The following is a 26316-nucleotide window of genomic DNA, read 5'->3' on the forward strand; positions in this document are numbered from 1 at the left end:
CAATAAATGCGAGTCGCTGCAACACCCTGAATTCATCAGCATAATCTGTAATGTGTAAAGCATAACTTTTGGCAGCCGACAAACACAAAGCCAACTGAACTTCCAACCCCATGGTGAAAATCAATTCATACAAAGCACTTGCCCACCTTTGAATATTGTGTACAGTTCTGAATATCAATATGGGGTGACACACTAACTCGGAGAATATACAAAGTAAGGCAACCGGAGTAGAAACGTTACAGTGAACATAGAACATAGAACATAGAACGATACAGCGCAGTACAGGCCCTCCGGCCCACGATGTTGCACCGACATGGGAAGTCAAAAAACAAAAGCCATCTAACCTACACTATGCCATTATCATCCATATGCTTATCCAATAAACTTTTAAATGCCCTCAATGTTGGCGAGTTCACTACTGTTGCAGGTAGGGCATTCCACGGCCTCACCACTCTTTGCGTAAAGAACCTACCTCTGACCTCTGTCCTATATCTATTACCCCTCAGTTTAAGGCTATGTCCCCTTGTGCTAGCCATTTCCATCCGTGGGAGAAGGCTCTCACTGTCCACCCTATCTAACCCCCTGATCATTTTGTATGCCTCTATTAAGTCTCCTCTTAACCTTCTTCTCTCTAACGAAAACAACCTCAAGTCCATCAGCCTTTCCTCATAAGATTTTCCCTCCATACCAGGCAACATCCTGGTAAATCTCCTTTGCACCTGCTCCAAAGCTTCCACACCCTTCCTATAATGCGGTGACCAGAACTATACGCAATACTCCAAATGCGGCCGTACCAGAGTTTTGTACAGCTGCAACATGACCTCATGACTCCGGAACTCAATCCCTCTACCAATAAAGGCCAACACTCCATAGGCCTTCTTCACAACCCTATCAGCCTGGGTGGCAACGTTCAGGGATCTATGTACAAGGACACCTAGATCCCTCTGCTCATCCACACTTCCAAGAACTTTACCATTAGCCAAATATTCCGCATTCCTGTTATTCCTTCCAAAGTGAATCACCTCACACTTCTCTACATTAAACTCCATTTGCCACCTCTCAGCCCAGCTCTGCAGCTTATCTATGTCCCTCTGTAACCTGCTACATCCTTCCGCACAGTCGACAACACCACCGATTTTAGTGTCGTCTGCAAATTTACTCACCCACCCTTCTGCGCCCTCCTCTAGGTCATTGGTAAAAATGACAAACAGCAACGGCCCCAGAACTGATCCTTGTGGTACGCCACTTGTAACTGAACTCCATTCTGAACATTTCCCATCAACCACCACCCTCTGTCTTCTTTCAGCTAGCCAATTTCTGACCCACATCTCTAAATCACCCTCAATCCCCAGCCTCCGTATTTTCTGCAATAGCCTACCGTGGGGAACCTTATCAAACGCTTTACTGAAATCCATATACACCACATCAACTGCTCTACCCTCATCTACCTGTTCAGTCACCTTCTCCAAGAACTCGATAAGGTTTGTGAGGTATGACCTACCCTTCACAAAGCCATGCTGACTATCCCTGATCATATTATTCCTATCTAGATGATTATAAATCTTGTCTCTTATAATCCCCTCCAAGACTTTACCCACAACAGACGTGAGGCTCACCGGTCTATAGTTACCGGGGTTGTCTCTACTCCCCTTCTTGAACAAAGGGACCACATTTGCTATCCTCCAGTCCTCTGGCACTATTCCTGTAGCCAATAATGACATAAAAATCAAAGCCAAAGGCCCAGCAATCTCTTCACTGGCTTCCCAGAGAATCCTAGGATAAATCCCATCAGGCCCCGGGGACTTATCTATTTTCAGCCTGCCCAGAATTGCCAACACCTCTTCCCTACGTACCTCAATGCCATATATTCTAATAGCTGGGTCTCAGCATTCTCCTCCACAGCATTATCTTTTTCCTGAGTGAATACTGACGAAAAATATTTGTTTAGTATCTCGCCTATCTCTTCAGACTCCACACACAACTTCCCATCCCTGTCCTTGACTGGCCCTACTCTTATCCTAGTCATTCTTTCATTCCTGACATACCTATAGAAGGCTTTTGGGTGTTCCTTGATCCTACCTGCCAAATACTTCTCATGTCCCCTCCTTGCTCGTCTTAGCTCTCTGTTTAGATCCTTCCTCGCTACCTTGTAACTATCAAGCGCCCCAACTGAAACTTCACTCCTCATCTTCACATAGGCCTCCTTCTTCCTCTTAACAAGAGATTCCACTTCTTTGGTAAACCACGGTTCCCTCGCTCGACGCCTTCCTCCCTGCCTGACCGGTACGTACTTATCAAGAACACGCAGTAGCTGTTCCTTAAACCAGCTCCACATATCCAGTGTGCCCAACACTTGCAGCCTACTTCTCCAACCTTTCCCCCCCCCAAGTCATGTCTAATGGCATCATAATTGCCCTTCCCCCAGCTATAACTCTTGCCCTGCGGGGTATACGTATCCCTTTCCATCACTAACGTAAACGTCACAGAATTGTGGTCACTGTCCCCAAAGTGCTCACCTACCTCCAAATCTAACACCTGGCCTGGTTCATTACCCAAAACCAAATCCAATGTGTCCTCTCCTCTTGTTGGCCTGTCAACATATTGTGTCAGGAAACCCTCCTGCACACATTGTACAAAAAACGACCCATCTAATGTACTCGAACTATATCTTTTCCAGTCAATATTTGGAAAGTTAAAGTCTCCCATAATAACTACCCTGTTACTTTCGCTCTTATCCAGAATCATCTTCGCCATCCTTTCCTCTACATCCCTAGAACTATTTGGAGGCCTATAGGAAACTCCCAACAGGGTGACCTCCCCTTTCCTGTTTCTAACCTCAGCCCATACTACCTCGGAAGAAGAGTCCCCATCTAGCATCCTCTCCGCCACCGTAATACTGTTTTTGACTAGCAGCGCCACACCTCCCCCTCTTTTGCCTCCTTCTCTGAGCTTACTAAAACACCTAAACCCCGGAACCTGCAACAACCATTCCTGTCCATGCTCTATCCAGGTCTCTGAAATGGCCACAACATCGAAGTCCCAGGTACCAACCCATGCTGCCAGTTCCCCTACCTTATTTCGTATACTCCTGGCATTGAAGTAGACACACTTCAAACCACCTACCTGAACACTGGCCACCTCCTGCGAAGTCAATTCTGTGCTCCTGACCTCTATACTCTCAATCACTCGTACCCTAAAACTACAATCCAGGTTCCCATGTCCCTGCTGTATTAGTTTAAACCCCCCCCAAAGAGCACTAACAAATCTCCCCCCCAGGATATTTGTGCCCCTCAGGTTCAGATGTAGACCATCCTGTCTGTAGAGGTCCCACCTTCCCCAGAAAGAGCCCCAGTTATCCAGAAATCTGAATCCCTCCCGCCTGCAACATCCCTGTAGCCACGTGTTTAATTGCTCTCTCTCCCTATTCCTCATCTCATTATCACGTGGCATGGGCAACAACCCAGAGATAACAACTCTGTTTGTTCTCGTTCTGAGCTTCCATCCTAGCTCCCTGAAAGCCTGCCTGACATTCTTGTCCCCTTTCCTACCTATGTCGTTAGTGCCAATGTGGACCACGACTTGGGGCTGCTCCCCCTCCCCCTTAAGGACCCGGAAAACACGATCCGAGACATCACGTACCCTTGCACCTGGGAGGCAACATACCAAACGTGAGTCTCTCTCGCTCCCACAAAATCTCCTATCTGTGCCCCTGACTATCGAGTCCCCAATTACTAATGCTCTGCTCCTCTCCCCCTTCCCTTCTGAGCAACAGGGACAGACTCCATGCCAGAGGCCCGTACCCCATGGCTTACCCCTGGTAAGTCCCCCCCCCCCCCCCCACACAAGTATCCAAAGCGGTATACTTGTTACTCAGGGGAACGACCACAGGGGATCCCTGCACTGACTGCTTCTTCCCAGTCCCTCTTACAGTTACCCATCTATCTCCAATCTTTGGTGTAACTAATTCCCTGAAGCTGCTATCTATGACCCCCTCTGCCTCCCGAATGATCCGAAGTTCATCCAACCCCAGCTCCAGTTCCCTAACTCGGTCTTGGAGGAGCTGGAGATGGCTGCACTTCCTGCAGGTAAAATCAGCAGGGATGAAGTGAGTTGCTCATTTGGAGAGCCAGGGCAGACATGATGGGCCAAAATGGCCTCCTTCTGAGCCATAACAATTCCATGCAATTGTGAATTAATTGGGCACTTGAACTATGAGTAAAATAATCACTAGAGATTTTTACTTTGAGAAAAAAAGGTCACCTTAGTTTTAATTAAAACAACAATGTTTATTTTTAATGCATAGAACATACAGTGCAGAAGGAGGCCATTCGGCCCATCAAGTCTGCACTGACCCACATAAGCCCTCACTTCCACCCTATCCCTGTAACCCTATAACCCCTCTTCACCTTTTTGGTCACTAAGGGCAATGTAGCATGGCCAATCCACCTAACCTGTACGTCTTTGGACTGTGGGAGGAAACCGGAGCATCCAGAGAAAACCCACGCAGACACGAGGAGAATGTGCAGACTTCGCACAGACAATGTTCCAGCGGGGAATTGAACCTGGGACCCTGGCGCTGTGAAGCCACAGTGCTAATCACTGTGCTACCGTGCTGTTCCGTGCATGGACATGGGTTGGAAAGTGTTTCATGAGGACATGGGAAATAGGAGCTAGATTAGGCCTTTCGACCTGTCGAGCCTGCTCAAGATCCGAACCAAACTTCGACCGCAAGTCCATCTTCCTGAATGATCCAGATATTGTTTAATTCCCATAGTACCCAAAGATCTAACATTCTCAGTATTGAAAAAACACTCAATTACTGAGCAGCCATGGCCCTCTGGACAGAGAATTCCAAAAGATTCACAATCGTGAAGAAATTCCCCCTCACTTCTGTCCTAAGTGGCCAAACCCTCATTCTGAGTCCGTGCTCCCACACCAGGGGAAACATTTTCCTGTCATCTATTCTGTCAATCCACTTCAGAATTCTATATGTTACGATGACCTATAATTCTTCCAAACTCCAGGGCACATGGTCCTATTCTGTTCAATCAGGACTCATCGGACAGTCCCCTTACCCAAGGAACCCGTCTAATGAACTTTCATTGCATTCCTTCTGAGGCAAGTATGTCCTTCCGTTGTCATGGCACCTTTTGCACCTCTGTCACATAACCTCAATAATGGCCTCTCAGGTCAGTGTGGGCTGCATATTTCTAATTATTTTGGAACAAACAAACTTTATACATTGCTTTGTCAATTCTGAAGAAGAGGCTGAACGCAAAACAGTAATTTTTATTTCTCTTTTAGGATTCTGGGTCACGAAACTGCATGAACAATCCAGCTACCCCGTCACATGCTCCTGCTTGTTCTGAATTTGGTCTCCTCTCCCAAGAATACAGATCAGTTACTGTAGTCTCTCTCTCTGCTGATACCCGCTGCTACATCACAATTCCCATCACCACTAGATCCAATCTCTTGTTCAAGATATTCACCCACTCGAGGCTTGTTTTTTTTTGGTCCCTACTGTCTAGGTGCCCTGCCCCACCGGCAGGACAGACCCAGCAGAGGAGGCGGCACAGTGATATACAGTAGGGAGGGAGTTGCCCTGGGAGTCCTCAACATCAACTCTGGACCCCTTGAAATCTCATGGGATCAGGTCGAATATGAGCAAGAAAACCTCCTGCTGATTATCACATAGGGGCAGGGCGGTAGCATAGTGGTTAGCACCATGGCTTCACAGCGCCAGGGTACCCAGGTTCAGTTCCCAGCTGGGTCACTGTCTGTGCGGGTCTGCACGTTCTCCCCGTGTCTGTGTGGATTTCCTCCGGGTGCTCCAGTTTCCTCCCACTAGTCCCGAAGGATGCGCTGTCGAAATGTTGTGTTGCCCTATTACGTATTTTCTTTTATTCCCTTTTCTTCCCATGTATTTAATGATCTGTTGAACTTCTTACAGAAAAATACTTTTCACTGTACCTCGGTACACGTGACTATAAACAAATCCAAATCCAAATTCAAATGTTAGGTAATTTGGACATTCTGAATTCTCTCTGTGTACCTGAACAGACGCGGGAATGTGGCGAATAGGGGCTTTTCACAGTAACTTCATTGCAATGCAAGCCCACTTCTGACAATAAAGGTTATTATTATTATTATTGTTATTACATACCATCTGGCACTCAGCTGATGAATCAGTGAATCAGTTCTCCTTTTAGAGGAATTACTGAGGGTGGCAAGGTTGCAAAATGCACTCTGGGTGGGGAAATTCAAATTCCATCATCGAGAGTTGTTCGGTAGCACCGCTACTGACTGAGCTGGTTGAATCCAAAAGCTGTTAGACTGGGCCTGCGACAGATGAATGAACTAAAGGGAAAAACATACTTGACTCTATCCTCACCAACCTGCCAAACAGTTAATCCACGACCAGACATCCCATATGACAACAAGCATCATACATGTTATAAATTTTGGCGATCCCGATTTGGCCTCATCAGCCATCTTTGGATTCATGGAAGTCAATCAGCCTTCCATGGAGTGATAGCCAACAATGATCATAATAATAAGAGGAATGAAAAAATGTTTGGCAAGATAAAGCTCAAAATACTGACGAAGGTCTTGAAAAGATTTAAAATTGGTTAAAATCACGAGACCTCTTCAGGATCTTTACTAAAACTAGCAGCAAGGAGAGTTGATGAAGGGTTAATAGTAGATAAAAATCAGAAACAGACTAAAAGTGGACTGAGATGACTCACTCATTCCTTTGAACATATACTCTAAGAATTGATTGTGAGAGACATCTGGGCAACTTTGAATTTAGATTTTAAGGTCAATGGAAAACTGACAAACAAGCTAAAGAACTGCAGAACTGCAATTCAGAATGCACGCACAAAAAAGGGGATTATGAAGCACTTTGAAAAGCAAATGAGATAAGGTTAGAATACAGATCGAAAATAAATGTTGACAAAATAATTGACTGACTCAAACAAGCCCACCCAACAAAGTTGACATCAGGGTGGATAATATGGAAATAGAGCAGCTGGATAGAATTGTTAAAGTGGGTAGTCGAATCACATCAGTTGGTCAAAAGGAACAGAATAAATGGAGAATGGCAATTGGAAAAGAACCATTTCACAGCTTGAAGGCATGATGTTGCAACTGTCAAATCTAGTTAAATATTAAACTATTATATGCTGTCAACTGTATTAAAAAGCTGTGAAAATTGGACATTGAACAGTGAAATAAGTCAAGCCTGGAGGCTTTTCAGTAATGGTGCTACACTGAAAGTTAACTGGACAGGAAGAGGGTCCTAATGAGAGGATCCTTGAATGAACAAGGAAAATAGAGAAACATAAAACCGATAATGAAGAGAAAGATGCCAGATTGTGGACACAGTACAGGTCGCAAAGTTGATGGCATAGTCACTGTTGTGGAAATGTTGATAGTGAATAACCTAGAGTAAAGCAAAGAAGGGTGCAGCCAGGTAGGTAATGCAATTATATGGGCAGGTATGAGAGAAAGAGCTGACTATTATGGCTATGATCAATTTGAGATCAGGTGAACATCCTGGCAGTGCCACCTGTGTGCCATTAAGGCACTACCAGGGTGCCCAAGTGGCACTGCCAGACTGACAGGGGTACTGTCAGGGTGCCAGGCTAGCACTGCCCATGTGGCATCATGCCCGTGACAGGGATCAGGCCCAGAGGTGCCGTGCCCTTATGACGTGGGGAGCTGGAAGGCTGGAGGACCCCCTAATTAGTACATTGGGGCATTGGGGGGGGGGGATCCAGAGGCCACAATGGGGGGTGCAGAGATCAGGGTGTCATCTATAAATGGCGCCCCAATCTGGTAAACTGGGCTCGTTATGCAGGAAATAAGCCTGAGGGCCGCCTCGGCGGGGCGTTTCTCACCAGCGCCCAAAATGAAGCAGAGCCCCCAATACTAGCGGGGATGCTCTCTGCACTGCAAGCGGCGGGAAACATCCGGCGGAATGCACCCAAAACGGGACTCTGTTTCATTTCAGTTAAATCACGTCCTTGGATTCCTTGTTTACCACATACTCTGGACTTTCACCACAATTTCGAGAATATAGGACTGAGGGAGGGATTTGTTGTTAAGGTGGCCGAGGCAGCTCCCCATTGGCGGTCGGCAGGATTTTTTTGGTCCTGCCGATGTCAACAGCATTTTGCGCTGTTCACTGGCTGGGGAAGCCGCTGCGGGAGGTCATCATCGATGGGACCTGGAAAATTCAGCTTGAGTGATAACTAAGGAGGTCTTAGTTAGAGATGAAGGGGTTTTATCAGGTAAACATGGATCACGTTTTTCCATTCATGGAGGGGTTCTAGAGTAGCCACAAATAAATCCAACAGGCAATTCAGGTAAAAAAAACTTGCCAAAAGAACGGAAGAATGTGACATTTTCAAAAACAAAAGAATCATTGAGGCAAATTGCAAAGATGCATTTAAATGGGAGCTGAATAAGCAGACATAGGAGAAAGGAGTAGAGGATAGGGTGGTGGCAAGGTGGCACAATGGTTAGCACTGCTGCCTCACCAGGGGCCCAGGTTCAATTCCGGCCTTGGATGACTGTATGGAGTTTACATGTTCTCCCTGTATCTGCGTGAGTTTCCTCCCACAGTCCAAAGATGTGCAGGTTAAATGGATTGGCCATGCTAAATTGCCACTTAGTGTCCAAAGTTGTGCAGGTTCAGTGGGGTTACGCCATTGGACGATGAAGTGGGCCTAGGTGGGGTGCTCTTTTGGAGCGTCGGTGCAGACTCGATGGGCCGATTGGCCTCTTTCTGCACTGTAGGGATACTATGATACTTTGATAAGGTTGGATGACGAGGAATGTGAGGGGGGCTGTTTAAAAGCATAAACACTGCAGTTGGACCATGTGGCCTTTTTCTTTTTCTTATTCTTTATTTCTTTTGCTTGTCTCAGAGTTATACAGCCAATGCACAGGGACGACAGGGCCAGAACTTAATCCATCTCCTGGCTTGCTCCGAAAACCAATATAAATTCAAATTGAATCCAATTCATGGACCCCACAAAGATGTACTATATCCAAGAGCAGGCATCACGCCGATCTCCTGCTTGATCCTACACTTGATCTTTACCGAAAGACCAAGAGGCAAGCCAAACGGCCTCTTCGTACTGTCAGCTCTATTCTATACAGCAAATGGCCCCTTTAAAACAATTCCTTCCACCAGAGATTAATCTACTACTTACCCTGTGACACCTTGACTTTGAAGAAAATGAGAAAGTCTTTCAAATGAATGAAATAGAGAATTTCAAATGGTTTTAACATTTTGATACAAACTCCTCTTAAAATCGCAGGAACACCACTGAACTTCATATCAACATTTCTTGGTTGGTTTTATTTCAAAGAGTGACTGAGAGATTTTTTTTTGTTGATCTTTCCTGCCCTCTTTTGGTAGTTAGAGGTACTACAGCTGTTTGCACACAGCTCCTGCTTGTGAAATGCATCCATTTTCCATGGTGGAGGGGAGGGTTCCTCACAGGATGCGGGGCCGTGGGTGAACTTTTTTTCTTCCTGCTACCAGATTTCCATTGGCAACAGGGACACCGCATTTTTTTTTTAAAAAACAAGCTTCCTTTAGCAGTCATGGAGAAGTCCAGAAAGTGGAGTCAAAAAATTTCCATTATAATAATCACTTATTGTCACAAGTAGGCTTCAATGAAGTTACTGTGAAAAGCCCCAAGTCCCCACATTCCGGTGCCTGTTCGGGGAGGCCGGTACGGGAATTGAACCCGCGCAGCTGGCAATGTTCTGCATCACATGCCAGCCGCTTAGCCCACTGTGCTAAACCAGCCTTGAAGTAAAGTATTCACAAGTAACAATCCCATTCCCAGTAGGGACTATTCTGCAGCTCAGCTCCTATCTAGGCCGGCTTTCATGGCAATGAATTAACGAGCCGCTGGTGGGCCTCCGCCCCCCCCAGTGGGGGAGCTCGTACTTCACGAGGCTCACGTCGAGCTTAATCAGGTTGCCCCTGTGGGGATTATAACACTGACACAGATTTTGCACTGAGACCTACTCGATGTAATTTTTAAGACAATTCCTTGAAATGGATGGCCAGCGTTCCTGCCCAAAATAAATGGGATTCTCACTGAAATATTGAACGGGATTCTTCGGCCGGGCCCACCCGCTGACCGGAAATTCCCACCCGAGGTCAACGGGTGTTTACATGGTCCCCGTCCCGTCCGCGGCAATCTTGCGCCGGGCATGGCTGAAGAATGCAGCCCATTGAATATTGTACATCCCACCTTTTTATTTTGATCTTTCGTGGGTCCTGTGGGTCCAGTGGAACTGAAGGTTGAATAGCTGAACCAACAGTTCTGAAATGTGACCACACCTCAGGCTGCTCAGAGAACCTCAGAATTCCATTTCCGAAGTTTTTTTCAACGTTCCTCTAGCCAACTGCCAACTCCTCCCTGCTCCCGCTCACCCATCAGATAGCCTCTCCCATTTGCTTCACGTGACATTTCTAACTGATCCAGCAGAGGAGCCAGAGACCATACTGCCCCTCTTCAGATTTGATTTGGAGCAGGAAGCACGTCAATGTTGCTGTAAAGAGACCCTCAACGACGAAAAGGACTCAGGCCTCTTTGCGGAAACGTTGGCCAAATGTAACAATTTTCGCCCTTTCTGATACGCACTGAAAACTATTAGGCCCAGTATCTCGCAAACCAAGTCATGGGTCATCCTTCCATGGGGCGGAATTCTCCGATCCCGCGCCGGGTCGGAGAATCGCCGGGGGGGGGGCGCGAATCCCGCGACGCCGCTCCGACGCTGGGCCGGCGATTCTCCAGCATCCAGAGAATCGGCGCCAATGGCGCCGACGCAGTTGCTGCGGCTGAACGCAGTCCCCCCCGCCAATACTCTGCGCTCAATGGGCCGAGTGCCTGCCGAGTTCGGCCGAGTCCCACCGGCATCGTTCGCATGGTCCTACCCGGCGGGAATTCGGCGTTCTGGCTGCGGGGGCCGTCTGGGTGGGGGGGGGGAAAGGGGGATCCAACTCCGGGGGGGATCTCCACGGTGGCCAGGCCCGCGATCGGGGGCTACCGATCGGCCGGCGGGCTAATTCAGAGGTGGTGCTATGTTCCTCCGCTCTGGGCCCCTGTAGGGCTCCGCCATGTTGCGTGAGGGCCGGCACAGAGACGGCAACCCACACGCATGGCGGACACCCGCCGGCCGAGGTGCACATGCGCGGACCCACACCGGCCGAGGTGCACATGCGCGGACCTGCGCTGGCCGTGTTGGGGCACGTATCGGCAGCTGGAGCTGCGTGAAGTGTTCCAGTGCTATGCTGACCCCCTGTGGATTGGGGGATCGCTGTCCTAGCGGCCAGATGACGCTGTAGTAAAACTCTCCGGCGTTTATGACAGTGTCAACACTTTGCCCCATTATCGGAGAATCCATGAGTTTTTAAAAAATATCGGGCTGAATCTAAACTTCCAAAAAAAAGACTGGGTTGGTGCCAGGTCAATAGTTATGAATTTTGAATAGTTGAAACAGAATATAAACCCACCTTAAACACACCCACTCCCGACTTTACCAGAGGCAGGATGTGGCAGGGCAGCCAATCCATTCAAGGGAATCTGACTGGTCAGTTAAATATTATAATAAGGCCTGCTTGCCTTCATTTTAACAGTCATTCTATTTTCTACTCTTGCCCGACAGTTTCCCAGACTCGGGAAAACCAATAAGTGAACGTAGGTGAGACGGACTGAGCCCGTGAGGAAAGTGCCTTCACAACACTGCTTGTGAGTCAGGGGGAGCAGTGATGCTTCTTGTCAGCTCAACAAGCTTCCCAGTAACAGCAACAGCGATGCAATTTTTCTGGTCAACCTCCAACCTGAACATCAATGGGCGGCACGGTAGCACAGTGGTTAGAACTGTTGCTTTACAGAGCCAGGGTCCCAGGTTCAATTCCCGGCTTGGGTCACTGTCTGTGCAGTCTGCACATTCTCCCTGTGTCTGCGTGGGTTTCCTCCGGGTGCTCCAGTTTCCTCCCACAAGTCCCGAAAATTGTGCTGTGAGGTAATTTGAACATTCTGAATTCTCCCTCTGTGTACCTGAACAGGCGCCGGAATGTGGCGACTCGGGGCTTTTCACAGTAACTTCATTGCAGTGCTAATGTAAGCCTATTTGTGACAATAAAGATTATTATTAATGGCTCCCCCTGGCCACCATCGGAATACCACCCAACCACCACCATACACTCCAACCCCAGACCACCGTTGGAACTGGGTCCATGATCAGAGGTACCTGTCCCACAATCGTGACCTGCCCTCTTGAGATCAGGTCCTTTCTGAATGATTGGAACAACAGTACCAACCTCCCACCTCATCGCGTTTGGATTCCCCCAAAAAACCCATCTCTCTCTCACCACCGTCATTAGACCTGCCTGCTCTCCGTAACTATGGCCCTATGTTGTCAACTTAGCCACACACAGGCTGACAGTCTGGAAACCATAAACCTGAAATAAAAAGATTTTAAAAGTTACAGGGTAATTGATAACCTCATTCTTTCAGGTTTCCCAACCTCAAAACAATGCCATACCCCTATACTGATGCACCTTTATACTAAAGTCCAGTCCATCATTGTGAAATGGGCTGTAGAAAATATATAATCCCAAGTCTAATGGTATTGATACTACAATCTTTTGATAAAAATGACAGAGGAACAAATTTAGCAGGGATCATATAATTGTCCAAGTGCAAATGTCAAAAGATCACCATTAAAATAAAACTTGGAATTTTAATTTTTGTTGCTTTTCTTTTGAGGTGAGACGGTTTCCATACACAATAGAAATATACGTGAAATAAAATCAGTGCTTATGTTATAATACTGGGATTTATCTCACCAAATCAAAATATCTCAAACACAATGCTTCACCCAATTCGTTATTTTCCCAAGTGGATGAGTGTCGTCATGCAGTCAAACGTGCCAACCAGTTTAACCAATGGACCTTTTCAACAACAGCCTCCCACACACGACATTAAGGTGACTGAACTTGCTCCATTTCTGTTTGAGGACAGAATAGCTGTTAGAATGACAGGGGAATTTGCCAGTCAGGCGAGTACTCAGATCTTGCAGTCAAATAAACAACTGAGACTTAAGTCATATTTTTTTAAACCATGGATATTGTTATAAAATACAAAGCTATTGGGGCAAGGATTCAATGGGCTTGTCTGTGTTAGCAACCTGGGTTTATTTTCCCCGGTCACTGCTTTGAGTTCCATTATAAATGCATTGTTTCAGAATGACTCTGTGGTTTTGCTAGAAAAAGAAAAACTACCCAGTATCATTACATTTTTGTTCTTTCCCCTTTTCCATGGTTCCTAGTTAAAGCCAGTGCAAGTACAAAAAAATAACTGGGTGCAAGTAACTCCAACAACACATGAAAAACTCAACACAATCGAGGACAAAACAGTCTGCTTGAATAATACGTCACCTGCCACATTCATTCCCAGCATTGGATACCAGCATCATGAGACAGCAATGTGCACCATTGACAAGAAGCATTGCAGAAAACAAAACAAAAATGACCTTTTTCAGTACACGTTTGCAAGAATTATCACACCTTCTAGAGTGTACTGTGAGATCAAGCCTCCAAAGTGAATGTTCTGAATTGCCCTGAAATTAAGAGAAAGAGCAGGGGCGGGATTCTTCGGTCCCCCAGCCATGTGTTTCTTGGTGGCGCGCCTTTCGCTGGCGGTGGGATTCTCTCTTCCCATCACTTGTCAATGGAATTGCTAATTGAAGCCTCCCCACGTGCCGGGAAACTTATGGGCAGGGGTGCACTGCCGGTGGGAAAAGAGAATCCCAATGGCCGGAGAATTCCGGCCCTGCTCTTTATTGGGCGGGATTCTCCGACCCCCCGCCGGGTCGGAGAATCGCCGAGGGGGGGGGGGGGGGGGGGGGGCGGTATGAATCCGGCCTCCACCGGCTGCCGAATTCTCTGGCAGCGGAGATTCAGCGGGGGTGGGAATCGCGCCGCCCGGTCGGTGGGCCCCACCCGGTGATTCTCCGGCCCGCGTTGGGCTGACATCCCGCTGCTGTAATGCCGGTACCGCCAGCGTGAATCTCCCTTACCGGCGGGACAAGGCGGCGCGAGCGGGCTCCGGGGTCCTGGGGGGTGGTGAGGGGTGATCTGGCCCCAGGGGGTGCCTCCACGGTGGCCTGGCTCACGTTCGGGCCTGTGCCATCGGGGCACTCTTTCCCCTCCGCGTCGGCCATAGCTTCCGCGATGGCCGACACGGAGGTGACCCCCTCCGCGCATGTCGGGGATGACGTCAGCAGCCACTGACGCTTCCGCGCATGAGCAGACTTCCGCCGGCCGGCAGAGTTCCTTCGGCCCCGGCTGGCGTGGCGCCAAAGGCCATCCACTCCGACGCGGGCCTAGCCCCTAAAGGTGAGGGCTTGACCCCTCTCCGCACCTTTGGGGCGGCCCGACGCCGGAGTGGTTTACTCCACTCCATCCCGCCGGGACCCCCCGCCCCACCGGGTAGGGGAGAATCCCGCCCATTATAAGAGTTAATCATCTTGTGATACTGCACTCTCTGTGGGGGGTTCGAAGAAAAGTCTGAATTTTGGTAAAGTCATTGACAGCTCTGTGCCTTAACCAAAAAGGCACCGGAACCCAGAATCTGGAAGTTCACAAGTTCATAAGATAGAGAAGCAGAATTAGACCATCGAGTCTGCTCCTCCATTCGATCATGGCTGATCTCATCCTGGCCTTAATTTCACTGTTTTGCCCGTTCTCCATAACTATTCAACCAATTACCAATAAGAATCTGCCTCACTCCTCCTTAAATTTACTCATTGTCCCAGCATACACTGCTGTGGATATCGGTCCCACCCCCGGCTCTGGTACCCACTGACAGGGAAACGGGGACAAGGAATTATTTTGCCCAACTGTGGTTCATTGAGGCGGCAACACATTTACAAGTAAAACTTGTAAACCTGCAGCAATTTTGGTCTTCGAAGTTTCGTAAACTAGGTCGATGGATTTTAAGAATTTGAAAAAATGTCTGAACACACCAGAGTTCATTACAGAGGTAGTGTACTCTTTTGGAGAGGTCAGATAATCCTTTGGGAGAGTTCAGGTACTCCTTTTGGAATTGTTAAGAGTAGACATGGCTGTGCATAAAAGTGCATGAACTCTGTGGACATATCACCTGTGAAGTCATTTAAATCTCCTGCCTTTTAAATTTGGAAAGTGAACTAAAATAAACCTGCCAATGAAAAATGTAATTGCTTGCAATTTCACCATATTGACATAAGCACAACTACTATCATAATGGCATTATTTCTTCTTTACTGCTTGCATATCCTATCATAACCCCATAACCACAATGGAGGTAATCTAACATTACAGTTTGATTGACAACTCCAAGTAATGATAAAGGGCTTAGTTGTCTTTAACGTGGGCTATGACTCCAACTTCTTTATTTTTATAAGGCATAAAGTACTTGAATGTTTTTAACGGACTAAGTACTTTAAAGGATTCAAATGTATTGAACAGGCTTTTATCAATGAGATTTTCTTAAACATAGTAAAGTCTGTAATAGATACTTAGAACTTTATTTTATTTTATTTCCCCATGGCTCCTGAGGTCTACCATGTGTTATGGGCCAGGGTTTAGAGAACCCCAAAATGCCGCTTGGGGTTCACCTGACCCACAACGTTTAGTAGATTGTGGTATGGGGAGCACACGGCCCACTCTACAGGTGTGGTACAGCTGAAATGGAAAAGTATTTTTTTAAAGCAAAACAATGAACTCAAGTTAACCTTTTTAAAACATACAGTGAACATCTCATCAACCATTAATTCAAATACAACCCCCAAAGACTACAACACTAAGTAAACCTTTAAGCTTTCTTTGTTAACATCCATACGACTTAAAACCCCTTTTACCAGAAGCACATTAGGTTAAAGTCACTACTGTTATTAGTTTTAAATCACCAGGATCGATTTACAGTCTTTAGATTGCAGAGAAAGATTCATAAACCCTCTGGCTGTGACAGCAGCTATCCAGCTCTGAAAATGAAACTAAACCACACCCTGCAGCCTGCTCAAAAACGAAAGTAAAATGCTGACAGACAGCCCAGCTCCACCCACTCTCTGACATCACTGCAGTGGTAAACACCCATGGGATGGGCACAGGGACATGAGTTGAAATGGAGGGTATGAGGGGCCATTGTGGTGGATGGTAGAGCGAGAGAGATTGGCATGGAGGGTATGGGCTAGATTAGAGGGAATGAGTTGGCATTAACTGGCAAGAATGGGGAGTATGTGAGGGCTGAAGAGACATGAGATGTGAGGGTTGTTTTTGGTTTTACTGCTTTTTTAATAATTGGGACAAAGTTACAGAGCACCAGGAAAGGCCTTTTAACCAAATCGCCTTTCAACTTGCAGCTTCTCCAGCTGCTTCTGATCCCTTTCAGGGAGTGGTGGTCAGTCTTCAGTTACACTTGCCTTGTCCCTTGACATACGCATATTCACACCTACACACAGACACACACACCCATACAAAAACACACACACACCCATACATTAAACACACACACACCCCATAGACACACACATCCACACGCACTCCCATACACACACACCCAGACATACACCTCATACACACACACAGAGCCATACGCTCACCCCACACATATATGCACAAACCCCATGCATATACACATACACACACCCATACACTCACTCACTCTCCCCCCCCCCCCCCCCCACACACATTCACACACATACCTTCCCCTGCACCCTCACATGCCCAGACACACTATATCCCCAGTAACTCCACCTAACCTTTTGGACACTTAAGGGACAATTTAGCATGGCCAATCCACCTGATCGGCACATCTGTGAGTTGTGGGGGTGAGACCCACGCAGGCATGAGGAGGATGTGCAAACTCTACACAGACAGTGACCCGGAGCCATGATCAAACCCAGGCCCTCGGAGCCGTGAGGCAGCAGCAGTAACCACTGTACCACTGTGCCGCCCTCAATCTCTTTTGTGGCAGGCCTGTAGTTTGTTACATGCAGTTGGTGCCTTACAATTAGGGTCTGGTAAAATGATAGATTCTCATCAGCATGTGAGATTTTGTGTAGCAGAATTTCTCAGATGTTGGTTCTCAGATGAACTTTAACTGGAATAGGTTGGGGAGTCCGCCTCTTTCTCTGTTACGACCTTCCACTTTCTAGGTGCTGCTGTTTATTACTTTGACTGCTTAGATGACATAGCTATTTCAATAGCTTTTTGTGGAGCTCTCTGGGGCGATTTCATTCCCACGTTAGCTGTGAGCGCAAATGGTGACGTGCGTGCAAAGTAGCGTGAGAATCGGAAAATGAGATTCTCCCAGGCTCCATCTCATTTTCCAATTTTCCCACCCGTCAGTGGTGATGTAATGAGGTTTCCACCCTGAAAGAGTGGGAACCTCATTTAAATACATTGTAATAATCATAAATATGATTATCGGGCGTCCCCACCATATGTCCCCGCCCATTTAGAATTCCCCCCATGCCAGCCAACGCAGTGTCACATCTGAGAGGGTTACAACTGCTTTTTAAAAATGTGAGGTAGTCCGGAACGCATAGGTAAGTATTGTGCTCCTGCAGGGGAGAGGGACATACCCTGGCAGTGCCAGGTTTGCAGTGCCAAGGGGCAGACCCAATGGCAGACCCTCTGGGGAGCTCCATTGAGGGGGGATTCCACTAATGTGTTTGTGAAGGGGTTGACTCAGTACTTGTTGGGAGACCTTCCCTGGATTGGTGAGGTTTGGAAGCATTTTTCAGTGAAGATTGGATTGCCCATTTGAATAGAGGGGAGTCAGTTCACCCTTCTTACAGAGTTGTAACAATACAAAAGGATGGTGATGATGGAGACTGATGTATTTTTGTAAGGATGACTAAGTGAGGTTATTCCTTAACTAGTCGCTCCCCAATTTTGGACAAGACACAAATGTTATTAAGAAGGTCTATGATTCTGTGACTGCAGAGTCGACTGGGCTGGGTTTTCTTATGTTGTGTCTGAATCCGGAGCCTCAGTCAATGCTTGGTGCTTTGTCTGATTTTATCCTTGTAGCTTTTCATAGCAGTTTGGTACAACTGAGTGGCTTACTTGGCCCATTCAGAGAACAGTTCAGAGTCAACCACTTTTTATTTTAAATTTAGAGTTTATTTTTTTTACAATTAAGGGGAAATTTAACATGGCCAATCTACCTAACCAGCACATTTTTGGGTTGTGGGGGTGAAACCCATGCAAACATGAGGGGAATGTGAAAACTCCACATGGACAGTGACTCAGGGCCGGGATTCGAACCCGGGTCCTCAGCGCCGCAGTCCCAGTACTAACCACTGCATCACATGCCACCCCAGAGCCAGCCACTTTTTCGCGGTTTGGATTCACATGCAGGCCAGACTGGGTAAGGACAGTAGATTTCCTTCCCTGAAGAACATTACTGTGCCAGATGGATTTTTACAACAATCAATATAGTTTCACGGTTACAATTACTGATACTAAAATTTAAATTTCAGATTTATTTCATCTAATGAAATTTAAATTTCCCAGCAGCCATGGTGGGATTTGTACTCTTGTCTCTTGGTCATTAGTCTCAGATGGTTTGATTATTAGTCCAATAACAAAATCACTCTGGGCAGAAATGTTACAGTCTCCTCATAGTGGGGGGGTGTGTGTAAAATGCAGTAATCATTCAAAGGTCCATTGACTTTGGCTGGACTGAGAAATCGTGCTGGTAGGTGGCTGTAAGCTTCCACATTCGGCTATAATACCATCTAAAAATATAACAATGTATTTGGCAAAACATTGCATTGACATCAATTTTGGAATATATTAAATTTTGCTCAAGTTTGATATCCTATCAGTCATAAAATATGTCCTTCTCATTATTAGAACGATTTGGAAAAGCATAGATCATTTGCCATAACAGTACATCTTAAGCTTAGCACCATGCTACCAAGTTGGCCGACATGGACTATGTCAACATTCTGTTGTAACATTATCTATGTATTAAGCTGCTTATTGTCATTTCCTTTCATTCAGTGCCCAACATGAAGAGGGACAATAATCACAACTAATGCTTGTATTTATATTAATGTTGAAATAGCTCAAAAGGCTTCACTGAATAATCTACTTTGTTTGTTTTAAAGTGTAATGATTGCTGTAGACAACACAGCGGCCACAGTCCACTAGCCGCATCCTACAAACAGGAATGAGAAGAATGACTAGTTTCTTCTGAGACAGACTTGTTTGAGGAACATCCATTTTCTAAGATATCAGGATGGCAAGCTTTGCTTCTTCAAATAGTGTCCCAGGAATGGGCACTTGATGTAAATAAACCTGCAGGTCTAGGGGTTCGAACGGGGGTGTGGGCTGTATGGATTGCTCGTGGAGAGAATTGAAGGGCCGAATGGCCTCCTCCTCTGCCGTATTGACTCAACATGAATATTTATGTGGGCAAACCAACATTTAAAATGTTAGGGCGGGTTTTTCTGGCCAACTTTTTGGTCCCACTGAAAATCAGTGGACCACGACAAAGTGGGTGTGGGTGTGTGGGTGTGTGTGTGTGGGGCGGGGGGGGGGGGGGGGGGGGGGGGAATCCCGGCCTTAGTATAATGCCACATTTGGAGGAAAGCACAGCAATAGAAAAAATGAATTGTTTTTGTCCAGTGACCACTGGTGGTCACTTTAATTTAATCTTGATAAGGAGCCTGAAGTGCCTTCCGAGTCATGTTGGTCTCACTGCTACAATTAGCCTAGGTGTCTGATTGAAAATCTTGAGATAAAGAGGGTGAATCAACTACACTAGATCCCGCCATTTCCTGGACTTTCGGCAAGGATCTGGGATCTGAGCCAATTTGTTCAGTTCATGTTGACTTTGTTAGGCAAGGATATTAAAGGATACACAATCAAGGTGGGTAGATGGAGCTTAGGTACTCTTCCTATTCATATGTTCCTGTGAACCCACATCATTAAGTCATTGCACATAGTGCTATCTATATCTTCACTTCATGCCAAGCGGGTTGGATAGGCCTATGACAGGAATTCTTTTTTATTTTACTGCACTTTATGCAAAATGGGAAAATGGTGGCATTCTGCGTTGCTCATCAGCTATTCCTTGTTGTGACCAAGAGGGATGAAGAAACTCCTCAAAAACAGTGAGGTTGGTCCTGTGGGACTTTGCCATAAAGTACAAATAAATGGTGCATGCTGATGGAGCCCAAATCCCAATCCCGATGTGCTCCAAATCCCATCAATTTCGTGCTGGGACGATTGGTGTCATGAATCTGTCCAAAGTATCGTAAGTTGTGTACTTTTTTGATTCAAGAAATGTGAGCATTTTACAAATAATTTATTAAGATGGACAATTTTCCCAGAATGCTTTTGGCTTGCAGCCAAAATTTCCTACGCAAGTAAATTCTGTAACCCAAACACAATTTAAAATTAAAGAACCTAATAAGGGAACCATAGTCCTGTGAGAACTTAATATTTTATTTTGTTTTAATTTGCATATTCATTTAAACATTTTAAAATGCATTAATGTCCAATTTATTAATGAATTTGCATTTAAATTATTATTATATTGCAAATGGTTCCAACAGTTCAAGTGACCTATGCCATATTTTACTGCATGTTAATAAATATTCTGATTCTATTCAATTTTAAGTGTTTTTTCCCATCAACACATTAAGAGGATTCACAGAGTGTAATTACTTTCTCAAATAAATTATGGGTTGTTTGAAATAAATGGCTGTCATCTCAAATGTTCACCAAGACTGTCCTAAAGTTGAACTTTGTTTTATCTTGTAACATTCTCCTTTTTTCTTCTGCTTTACTTCTGTCACATCAGGTGAATCATCTCTTATACTGCTTTCACATCCAGCAGACCATGTTCTGGTTTGCTCCACGATCAAGTCCCTTTCCAGGTACGTTGGTAATTAGCCTGAATCATAACTTCCTACTAGGAGAGCCAGCTAGATGTAATGGAGGGTCTTCAATCATCTTGCATCAGGAGGGTGTGCTCCATTGGATTTCAAGATGAAGCTACGGCTTCTTGTTAATAAGGTGAAGGAACAGCGCTCCGAAAGCTAGTGTTTGAAACAAACCTGTTGGACTTTAACCTGGTGTTGTAAGACTTCTTACTGTGCTCACCCCAGTCCAACGCCGGGATCTCCACATCATTACAAAGGAAATGCATTGAACACGATTTGGGGAAGAGGTGTGTTCAGTGATTCAAGATGTAGTTTAAGAAGTTTATATTTCCGGTGGGGAGGTGGGAGATGACAATTTAATGCTGCTTCTCTTCACCATCTAACCTGCTTGTTATCTTTACTATCACAAAAAGAGGAACACATTCCTCAGCTGACTGTCAATTAAGACCCAGATTGAGCGTAAACACTTCACCATTTCCCCAAAGTACTTCATCCAGTTTTTCTGCATCACATTATCAGTATCAAAAATGGGCCAGGTGACATTTCCCTTGCATTTCCATTTTACAATCTCAAGGTTCTTTTCAGGAACTTCTTCATGGACTAAGTTAATCATGTTCCTGCTAATGGGACTTACGAGGAAATTTGAGTGCATTTGAAATTTGGTAGACACAATGGGCGGGATTCTCCGACCCCCCACCGGGTGGGAGAAACGGCGGGGGTCGCCGTGAATCCCGCCCCCGCTGTCCTCCCAATTCTCCTGCCCCCAAAAACCATACCGGCGTGAGTCGCGCCACCCGCCTCGGAGAATGGCGGGGTCCGGCGTGACTCAATGGGCGCTGGGTCCGCCCAAATTCTCCGGCCCACGATGGGCCTAAGTCCCGCCCGTCTGTAGCCGGTCCCGCCGGCGTAAATTAGAGTAGGTCCCTTACCGGCGGGACCTGGCGGCGCGAGCAGGCTCCGGGGTTCCTGGGGGGGTTTGGGGGGGATCTGGCCCCGGGAGGTGCCCCCACGGTGGCCTAGCATGCGATCGGGGCCCACCAATCTGCAGGCAGGCCTGTACCGTGGGGGCACTCTATTGTTCCGCACCAGAGGCTGTGGTCTTCCGCCATTCCCGGTGCGGAAGCGAATCCCTCTGCGCATGCGCGGGGATGATGCCAGCACGCGCCGGCGCTCCCGCGCATGCGCCGACTCGCACCGACCAGCGGAGGCCCTTCGCCGCCGGTTGCCGTGGCGCCAAGCCCCTATCCCGCCGGCAAGCGGGGTGCAAACCACTCCGGGGCGTGCCTAGCCCCTGAAGGTGCGGATGATTCCGCACCTTTGGGGCGGCCCAACGCCGGAGTGGTTCACGCCACTCCGGCCCGCCGGGACCCCCCGCCCCACCGGGTAGGGTAGAATCCCTCCCAATATAACCATAAATGACCAATTTGCTTCCCATGACCTGTTCCCGGTGAATCAGGGCCTGTGTCAGGAGAGTTAAGAATAAGAATCTAACTTCAGGTTAGCATGGGTTCATTTCTAGTGCTAAATTTTGATGAACTCTCATTTGCTGGCAGCATTGAATATTGCTCAAAATCCACCATGGACTTTTCAATACATATGTTTATTCATCAAACTTATACCGCAATTGCAGCGTTAATCACTTTTGATCCCTCTTTTTTCCATCCTTTCTGCCAAAAATGGTTTACCAACAGTTGAAAGTTCACACATGCTATGTTTATCCCTTTGCTTTTTCTTTGCAAACTTATCATCCTGCTGAGCATTTTCTGCTTTAACGTAAATGAAGTTCTATGGAGCAACACTACATTAAAACAACAGTGTAATCTAGGGTTTTGGTTTTCTGTAGGGCTAGACTTGTGGTGACCAGTACATACTGTTCAGGAAATCTGTTACACTTTCCTGATTAACAATGACCTCAGTATTTTACAAGGTAAATCGATGGTTCTCATTCCGAACTTGCACAAACCTCAAATGCCCTATTCATTTCAACGTACTGTTGTATTGCAGAAACTGGGCTGGTAGAATACATTGGAAGTATGAAAGCAAAACCTAAGTTCTGTGATCACACGAGCCTTTGATGCTACATAGCTGGAATCTGAATCTATCAGACATTCACTACAGAAAGCTGAACACTATCTAGGTTGACGCTCAAGTGTAACAATTGTTTAGTGATACTTTAATTCAGATCAGAGATCCCAATTTAGGTTGATTTTTCACTAGTGCCGTGGGACGTTTAGAGAAAATCATTTTGCTGGCCAACGTTCACCACCAAACCAGATTAAATATTAATGATCTCATTGTGGAGGCAGTGGCAAAGTGTTGTTGTCACTGGATTAGTAATCTAGAGACCTGTGGCAAGATCTGTGAACCTAGGTTCAAATCCCACCATGGTAGATGGTGAAATTGGAGTTCAATAAAAAAATCTGGAATTAAAAGTCTAATGATGACCATGAAAATATTGTTAATTGTTGTAAAATTCCATCTGGGTCACTAATATCCTTTTGGGAAGGAAATCTACTGTCCTTACGTGGCCTGGCCTACATGCGATTACAGATCCACTGCGGATTCTCAAGTGCCCTTTGAAATGGAGATCCCATAGCATCATTGAAAAATCCACCTAAATTGGGGCTTCTAAAACATTGATGAGGTTGTGCTGCACTCAAGTGTCAATCTAGATTGTGTTCAGTTTTCCGGAGTCAATAAGGGGTTCAGATTTCAGCTTCCCTCTGCTATGCAGCATCAAAGGTTCGTGTGATTACAAAACTTACGTTTTACTTTCATACTTCCAACCAGCCTCATTTTTGCAATATAACAGTATGTTGAAATGAATCGGGCAATAAATGCTGGCCCAGCCAGGGATGCCCACATCCTGGAAATTATTGTTTTCAATTGCTCTCAGCTGCTCTTTCCTCACAATCAAAGACATATTCTTCTTTTTCAAGTATATATCCAAATATTTTTTAAAGTTACTATCCTTTTTACTACTTATCCTATTATGAATTATACTATCCCACCAATGTATATATGTATAGAAATGTATATAACATGTATATGATCTAATAACAGCAAAGCATTTAAATAATAGCAAGTCATACTCTTCTATCCACCCACAGTTAGAACAACTTCATAACCTAACTATGATGTTCTTTATGTTGCTAAATTCAGGATGGTTGGTGTAGTATTCACAAAGACCACATAATAACTTGAACTTGAACAAAGCTATAAATTTATTAACACTACTAATTTGGATTTGACACATACTACTAAATAATACACAGTTGATTATTAACATGTAAATTACACTCATCTACAACTAATCTCTGAATTATTATAAACAATGAACTGCTCTAACTCACACTATCTAAACCTCAGTCTGTCTGTAGTACACTCAATAACGACACAAGAGTGTAGAATGGTTAATGAAGGCTTTAATAAGCAGAGAACTAGTCAGTGACCGGGACGCGTGCTTACTGAGTGCCACCTACAGAGCGTCACCTTATATACGGCTCCCTGGTGGGCGGAGCCGGAGGCGAAGTCCCCCAGTGTTCCAAACCCGCTCTTAAAGGGGCATCACCTACATGGTGTTAAGGGTACAGTAACCATTCATCACATTCACCCCCTGTTTAAAAAAAAATGCAAAGTCTGTCGGGGGTGAAGTGGAATCACATGTATCGTCTTTTCGGTGGCCAGATCGTCCTTGTCGACCTTCTCAGCTCAGGCGGTGGTGCAGCGGACACGGACGTCTTTGGTGAGAGTACATCCTGGACCACGGTGGTCGGAGTTTTGGTCCGGGTCGGGGTAGGGGGTCAGGGGGCAGGGGGAATAGCTGGGTGAATAGCTGGGGCTGGGGGTAATGGTGCCGGCACTGGCAGGGATGGGGGGGGTGCTGTGGGGGGGCACGGTCGGTGTCTACCGACGGGGCGGAGGTCCCGGGGGGGGGGCATCAGTGGGGGAACCAGTGTGTGGCACGTCCCGCACAAGGGGGGGGGGGGGGGGGGGCGGCGTCAGTAGTGGGGGAACCAGCGGGTGCCAGATTCTGGAGGGAAACCGTGTCTTGCCTATCGTTGGAGTGGTCGACGTAGCCATATCGGGGGTTCGCATGTAGCAGTCGAACCCTCTCGACTAGGGGTCCGTTTTATGGCTCCTCCCATGCCTCTGGAGAAGAACAGGTCCCGGAGTCATCAGTCAAGGTGGAAGCGAGACCCCGGAGGTGGACTTCCTGGGAAAGACAAATAAGCAGTTGTGAGGGGTCTCATTCGTGGCTGTGCAGAGGAATGACCTAATAGACTGGAGGGCATTGGGTAGGACCTCCTGCCAGCGGGTGGTTGGGAGACGTCTCGACCGTAGGGCCAGAAGGACAGCCTTCCAAACTGTCGCCTTCTCCCTCTCCACCTGCCCGTTTCCCTGAGGGTTATAACTGGTCGTTCTGCTCGAGGCGATGCCCTTGCTGAGCAGATACTGACGCAGCTCATCGCTCATGAACGATGTACCCTGGTCTCTGTGGATATAAGCGGGGAAACTAAACAGGGTGAAGATGCTGTGCAGTGCCTTTATCACGGTGACCGAGGCCATGTCAGGGCAGGGAACGGCGAATGGGAAGCGGGAGAACTTGTCGATGACGGTTAGGAAGTAGATATTGTGGTTGGTGGACGGGAGGGGGCCTTTGAAGTCCACGCTTAGTCGCTCAAAGGGCCCCAAGGCCTTTACAAGGCGAGCCTTGTCCGGCCGGTAGAAATGCGGTTTGCACTCCGCACAGATCTGGCAAGCCTTGGTGGAGTAAGGTAGGTTGCGGGACTTGATAAAGTGGGTGAGCCGGGAAACCCCCGGGTGACAGAGATCATCATGGATAGCCCGCAGGCGATCCTCCTGCGCGTTGGCGCACGTGCCGCGGGACAGGGCATCTGGGAGCTCGTTGAACTCCCCACGACGATACTTGATATCGTACGTGTAGGTGGAGAGTTCGATCCTCCACCTCAAGATTTTATCATTATAAATTTTGCCCCGTTGCGCGTTATCAAACATGAAGACTACCGACCATTGGTCGGTAACGAGGGTGAACCTCCTACCGGCTAGGTAGTGCCTCCAGTGCCGCACAGCCTCCACAATAGGTTTGTGCCTCCTTTTCGACTGCAGAGTGCCGAATCTCGGAGGCGGTGAGTGTCCGGGAGAAGAATGCTACTGGCCTGCCTGCCGGTTGAGGGTAGCAGCCAGGGCGATGTCTGACGCATCGCTCTCTACCTGGAAAGGAATGGTTTTGTCCACCGCGTGCATAGTGGCCTAGATGATGTCGGCCTCAGCCATCAGGGGAAATGTTGTGGTCTTTATGAGTGAACGGGC

The sequence above is a fragment of the Scyliorhinus torazame genome, chromosome 18 (assembly GCF_047496885.1).
Source record: "Scyliorhinus torazame isolate Kashiwa2021f chromosome 18, sScyTor2.1, whole genome shotgun sequence".
Classification (NCBI taxonomy): Eukaryota; Metazoa; Chordata; class Chondrichthyes; order Carcharhiniformes; family Scyliorhinidae; genus Scyliorhinus; species Scyliorhinus torazame.